Source organism: Palaemon carinicauda, chromosome 12 (genome assembly GCF_036898095.1).
Source record: "Palaemon carinicauda isolate YSFRI2023 chromosome 12, ASM3689809v2, whole genome shotgun sequence".
NCBI lineage: Eukaryota > Metazoa > Arthropoda > Malacostraca > Decapoda > Palaemonidae > Palaemon > Palaemon carinicauda.
Window position 1 is genome coordinate 143,908,236 of NC_090736.1, and position 6,672 is coordinate 143,914,907.

A 6,672-nucleotide genomic window follows, 5' to 3' on the forward strand; every position below is an offset into this window, starting at 1 on the left:
GCGTCTACAACTCAGAAGGGATCGTTTTCCCGCCAGGCCGCTAGAGGCTGTTCTTTCACCTCCCCATAAGTTTTCACAAATATCTGGTTTTATTAATTCCATGTTTTTGGTAAGTTCTGGGATTCAAAGAAAGTTTATAGTAATATGTTTAACTTATGCTGAGTGTAATCTATCCCAATTTGCGTTAAAATATGTGAAAAATTACAAAATTACAAAGCGTGCATCCGAAAACCAGCTGCTGTCGTTGACTTCGGCGGATTGTGTTATTAAATCTAGACTTACCAAGACGATTCTTTATAATATATTTATTCTTTCACATTGTTTATTGACAAAACATATATATGATGGAGAAATATAGGTTGATAAATAAGTTTCGATTCACATTACTTGGTAATCACTCGAGAACAATGAAGGTGTTCGGACAAAAATACTTCCGACCAATCAGGTATCAGGAACCTTTCCGAGCTAAAAGGGCATCCCTGTGAGTTAAGTGCAAATATGCACCGCTATAAAAAATAGACTATAGTGCTCTCTAGTCCTGGATAGTGCCATAGCCTCTGTATTATTATTATTATTATTATTATTATTATTATTATTATTGGACACTCCAAAATCAAACCAGTGTTGTCTAGTCCTGGATAGTGCCATAGCCTCTGTATTATTATTATTATTATTATTATTATTATTATTATTATTATTATTATTGGACACTCCAAAATCAAACCAGTGTTGTCTAGTCCTGGATAGTGCCATAGCCTCTGTATTATTATTATTATTATTATTATTATTATTATTATTATTATTATTATTATTATTATTATTATTATTGGACACTCCAAAATCAAACCAGTGTTGTCTAGTCCTGGATAGTGCCATAGCCTCTGTACTATTATTATTATTATTATTATTATCATTATTATTATTATTATTATTATTATTATTATTATTATTATCATCATTATTGCACACTCCAAATCAAACCAGTGTTCTCTGATCCGGGATAGTGCCATAGCCTCAGTATCATGGTCTTCCGCTGTCTTGGGGTGGAGTTCTCTTGCTTGAGGGTACGCTCGGGCAAACTTTTCTATCATATTTCTCTTCCTCTTGCTTTTATTTTTTTTATAGTCTACACATAAAAGATCTGTTTTAATGTTGTTACTGTTCTTAAAACATTTTATTTTGTTCATTACTTCTCTTGTAGCTTATTTACTTATTTCCTTTCCTCGCTGAGCTATTTTTCCTGTTGGAGCCCTTGGGCTTATAGCCTCCGGCTTTTCCAGCAAGGGTTGTATCTTATAATAATAATAATAATAATAATAATAATAATCTCCGCCAAGGAGGTTATGTGATCAGGTTGTTTTATTGGTCTGTGTCTGTCTGTGGACAGGATTATGTCAAAACCACTCGATGGATTTTGACGACATTTTCGCCATTTTAGAGAAAATGTCAGAAGAAATTGATATATTTTGACGAAATTTCCAGCAAGATCTTTGGACACGGACGACTCCATTAACTTATGGAGATAATCTGGTTCCGGATCCGGATCTGCATTTTTTTTATGTCCGTGTGTCTGTCTGTCTGTGAACAGGAATACGTCAGAACAACTCGGATTTTGACGAAATTTTCTCCCACAGATAGATTTTAGGTCCTGGATGGCCCCATTCAATTTTGGAGTTGATCCAAGGATCCGGATTTGCAATTTCGTCTTTTGAATGAAAGTCTGGTCAAGAATGTGGCTATCACACTGAAGTGTGGTCAAGAATGTGACTTTCATACAAAATTGTGGTCAAGAATGTGACTTTCGAATGAATGTGACTATCAAACAGAGGAGTAGTCAAGAATGCGACTTTCATAACAAAGTGTGGTCAAGATATGACTCATACAAAAGTGTGGTCAAGACCATGAAGTAAAAACAAAAATATGGATTTTGACGAAATATCCACCATAGAAAGATTTTAGGCCATTGCAGGCACCATTAACCTTTAAAGTTTTAAAGACCACTCATAAATGGCAGGGGCAAGGGACAGTGACAGTGCCCTATCGAGCAGGGCAATACCCTAAACACTGACCATATAAACATATGATCAGCGCCCAAGCCCCTTCTCCACCCAAGCTAGGACCAATGAGGGACAGGCAATGGTTGCTGATGACTCAGCAGATAGACCTATAGGCTTCCCCAAACCCCCTATCCTTACCTCACAAGGAAGGTGAGGTTGCAGCGACCAAAGAAAGTAACGAGTTTGGGCGAGACTCGAACCCCAGTCTGGCGCTCACCAGTCAGGGACGTTACCACATTAGCCACCACAACCTTTGGCGTAGGTGAGAAATCTCTTGATTATTATTATTATTATTATTATTATTATTAATCATAATATAATTGTGGAAATTGTGAAGTGTTCGAAAATTAATTTGAAATATTAGTGATTTGTGCTTTGAAATTTATGAATATAAATATGTTTACAGACTTGTTAAAATATCCAATATTTGTATATCACTGTCCCAGTGCCTTGTCTCTTCTTGATATAAATATTATCAATAGTTATAATAGTAATACTAATATTAACATTATTAATGTTATTGATATTAATATTGTTAACATTAATAATGATATTAATATTATTATTTTTTACTAATAATATTATTATTATTTCTATTAGCTACTGTATATTAATATTAGTAATATTATTTTTATTAATGCTAATAATATTAATATTAACAATAATACTAATAATATTAATATCAATATTAATACTAATATTAATATTATTAATATCAATATTTCTAATATCATTAATAATACTAATATTATTATTATTTCGTAAAATATCCTGACCATCATTATAAAAGTACACATCGAATCTATATTGAAAAGTACGTAATCTACTATCATTCTCATTGTTGTAGTTATTATCATTATTATTATGAACATTATCATCATAACCAATATTAAAACAATAAACATATTAAATTTATATCCAAAGTATGCAATTTACTTCTCCATCAATCATACATTCAATAAATATACACACTAATTCCTATTAAATAAATTGAAGTTTGTCTTCGTTACCAAGTATTATAATCCCCGCCCCAGTCCCGGTATTTTAACCCCACCCCCGGTCCCCGCATTCTCACCCCCCCCCCCCCCTCCCCCGATTTAAAGTAAAAAATTAAGACATAACAAAGGACCTAAAAAGACCAATACTATTTCTTCCTGACGAGAGCAAATGAGGAAGATTAAAGTCACTATCATAATAATCCTCACATCGTGCGATGAAGTGAATTACACAGTTTTGCGTTCATTTCGTTCATTTTGAACCAATCAATTCCTGATTCGCTGTCACAGAGCAATTCTCACCAGCTCGTGATTAGGTAAATCACAGCAATTGCTCATACGTCAGTGGAAATGGCCTGCGTTTCCTATAAATGTGTTTTATAGATCCGTTCGCTCGCTTCATTTCCATAAGATATGGGCAGCGAATTTCGAGAGGATATTCAGGTACTTTGCAAAGATGTTAATTTGCTCTCCATGTAAGTACAAACTTGAGGAATGAAGGGATATATATGTGCGTGTTTGAACAATTGTATACCATAAAAAGAGACATTAATCCTAGCTTAGAGACCATTTGATTTTCTTTAACTACATTTCAAAATGTAGTAGAAAATGTTTATTTATGTACCCCACGAAACGAAGAAAAAAAAGAATGATATATTGATGATTTTATGGGGGGAAATTGGTGCTTCCATTTCATACTTAAGTAGTCAGTGCATAAGCACTTCTTTTCATAATCATGCATGTACAATTTAGCTATTATAACAACAACAATGTCACATTTTCAATTGCTTGCATTTTTATTTCTTATGTAATTTTCCTAAGGAAAGAGTTCAACAATATATAAACCATTCTATATGTAGATTGGTTTTTTATACTGTTAGAACTGCTTGTTTACCTGTGACTTTTGAATAAAAGGCTGGTCAAGAATGTGACTATCAAACTGAGGAGTGGTCAATACTGCGACTTTCATATCAAAGTGTGGTCAAGAATGTGACTTTCAAATTGAAGTATGGCTAAGAATGTGGTTTTCATACTAAAATGTGATCAAGAATGTCTTTTAAATGAAAGTCTGCTCATGAATGTGACTTTCATATAACAGTGTGGTCAAGAATATTGACTTTCAAATTGAAGTAAGGCCAAGGATGTGGTTTTTATATTAAAGAGTGGTAAAAATGTGACTTTTGAATGGAAATCTGGTCGAAAATGTGGCTATCAAACTGAGGTGTGGTCATGAATGTGACTTTCATACAAAAGTGTAGTCAGGAATGTGAGTTTCAAATTGAAGTATGGCCAAGAATGTGGTTTTCATATTAAAATGTGATCAAGAATGTGACTTTCAAATGTAAGTCTGGTCATGAGTGTGTCTATAAATGTGGTCAAGAATGTGACTTTCAAATTGAAGTATGGCCAATGATGTGGTTTCCATATTAAAGTATGGTCAAGAATGTTAATTTTGAATGAAATCTGGGAAAGAATGTGACTATCAAACTGAAGTGTGGTCAAGAATGTGACTTTCATATCAAAGCGTGGTCAAGAATGTGACATTCAAATTGAAATATGGCCAAGAATGAGGTTTTCATACTAAAATGTGGTCAAGAATGTGACTATCAAAATGAGGTGTGGATAGGAATGTGACTTTCATATCAAGGTGTGGTCAAGAATGTGAATTTCAAATTGAAGTATGGTCAAGAATGTGTTTTTCATACTAAAGTGTGGTCAAGAATGGGACTATCAAACTGAGGTGTGGTCAAGAATGTGACTTTCATATCAAAGTGTGGTCAAGAATGCGACTTTCAAATTGAAGTATGGCCAAGCATGTGGTTTTCATACTAAAGTGTAGTCAAATATGTGGACTATCAAACTGAAGTGCGGTCAAGAATATGATTTTCATATTAATGTGTGGTCAAGAATGAGACTTTTTGAATTAAATTGTGGTCAAGAATGAGACTTTTGGAAGATGAAGATTGAAGACCAAAAACCGTACATAATAACTGGAAAAAAATTGAGATGATAAAGCAGAACAGAACATATCAAGAATAGACCACACATTTTTTAACACTTGTATTTATATAATCTCATGCGAAGCTGCCTATTTACTTCTATTTTAAAGGTTTAAAGGTCGCTCATGAATGGCAGAGGCAAGGGACAGTGCCATTCCCCTATCAAGAAGGACAATGCTCTAGAGACTGAACATATATACATACGATCAGGGCCCAAGCCCCCACTCCACTAGGACAAGGGAGGGCCAGGCAATGGCTGCCGATGACTCAGCAGATAGACCTAAAGACTCTCCAAAACCCCCCATCCTTAGTTCACAAGGATGATGAGGTTAGAGACACTAAAGGAACTAACGAGCTTGCGTGGGACTCAAACCCCAGTCTGTCGATCACCAGGCAAGGACGTTAACAACAGCCCACCAATTATCTTATAAAAGGAATAAGAATACAGAATACTTTGTAGAACTAATACATCATCATCTCCTACGCCTATTGACGCACTCCGTTAGATATTCGTCTCTATCTTGAGCTTTTAATTCAATACTTCTCCTTTCGTTATCTCCTACTTCACGCTTCATAGTCTTCAACCATGTAGGCCTGGGTGTTCCAACTCTTCTAGTCCCTAACACATTGAATATAAAGTGAGTGAGTTAAAATCATTCCTCCATTAAGAGTATCATTTCAAACAGAGATAACTCCATCCCAGATTAAGAGAACAGCATTACTAATAGCATTCATAATAAAATATGCGTCAAGGAAAGATGCATCACGGATTTCTGTTTGATTCATGAAGGAAAGTCTGCAAGAAATTCGAATAATAATTGCAAGTAAATGTTACGGAATACGTGAAAATGGATACACCAATTTATGGAATAGCTGAGACAAGATTGTTGCACAGTTGAGAAGTGATAAAAAAAATGCCAAAAGGAAATTATAAGACGAAATATAATTTAGATTCGAATAACGCTTTAGTGAAGACACTGAAAAATGATGTTAATCAAATGGTGCAAAGCAAAAGCAAGAGTTAAAATATATCAAAAGCTTTTGATAATTATGTACACAACCTTTTTTTCTATCGCAAGCCAACTTCTGAGTAGAAAATTGCAAGAGTCCCAGGAAATTCTTTTCGCATTTGATAAGTATATCAACTAACTATATATTCAAGAACATCTCTCTCTCTCTCTCTCTCTCTCTCTCTCTCTCTCAAGAGTCCCAGGAAACACTTTAGCATTACAAGCTCTTTCTATTGTATGTTAACTAACTGTATAATCAAGAAATCTCTCTCTCTCTCTCTCTCTCTCTCTCTCTGTCTCTGTCTCTCTCTCTCTCTCTCTCTCTCTCTCTCTCTCTCTCTAGAGTCCCAGGAAACACTTTAGCATTGCAAGCTCTTTCTAAAGTACGTTTACTAACTGTATAATCAAGAAATCTCTCTCTCTCTCTCTCTCTCTCTCTCTCTCTCTCTCTCTCTCAAGAGTCCCAGGAAACACTTTAGCATTACAACTTTTTTCTAAAGTATATTAACTAATTATACAGTCATGAACTCTCTCTCTCTCTCTCTCTCTCTCTCTCTCTCTCAAGAGCCGTAGGGAACCCTTTAGCATTATAAGCTCATTCTAAAGTAAG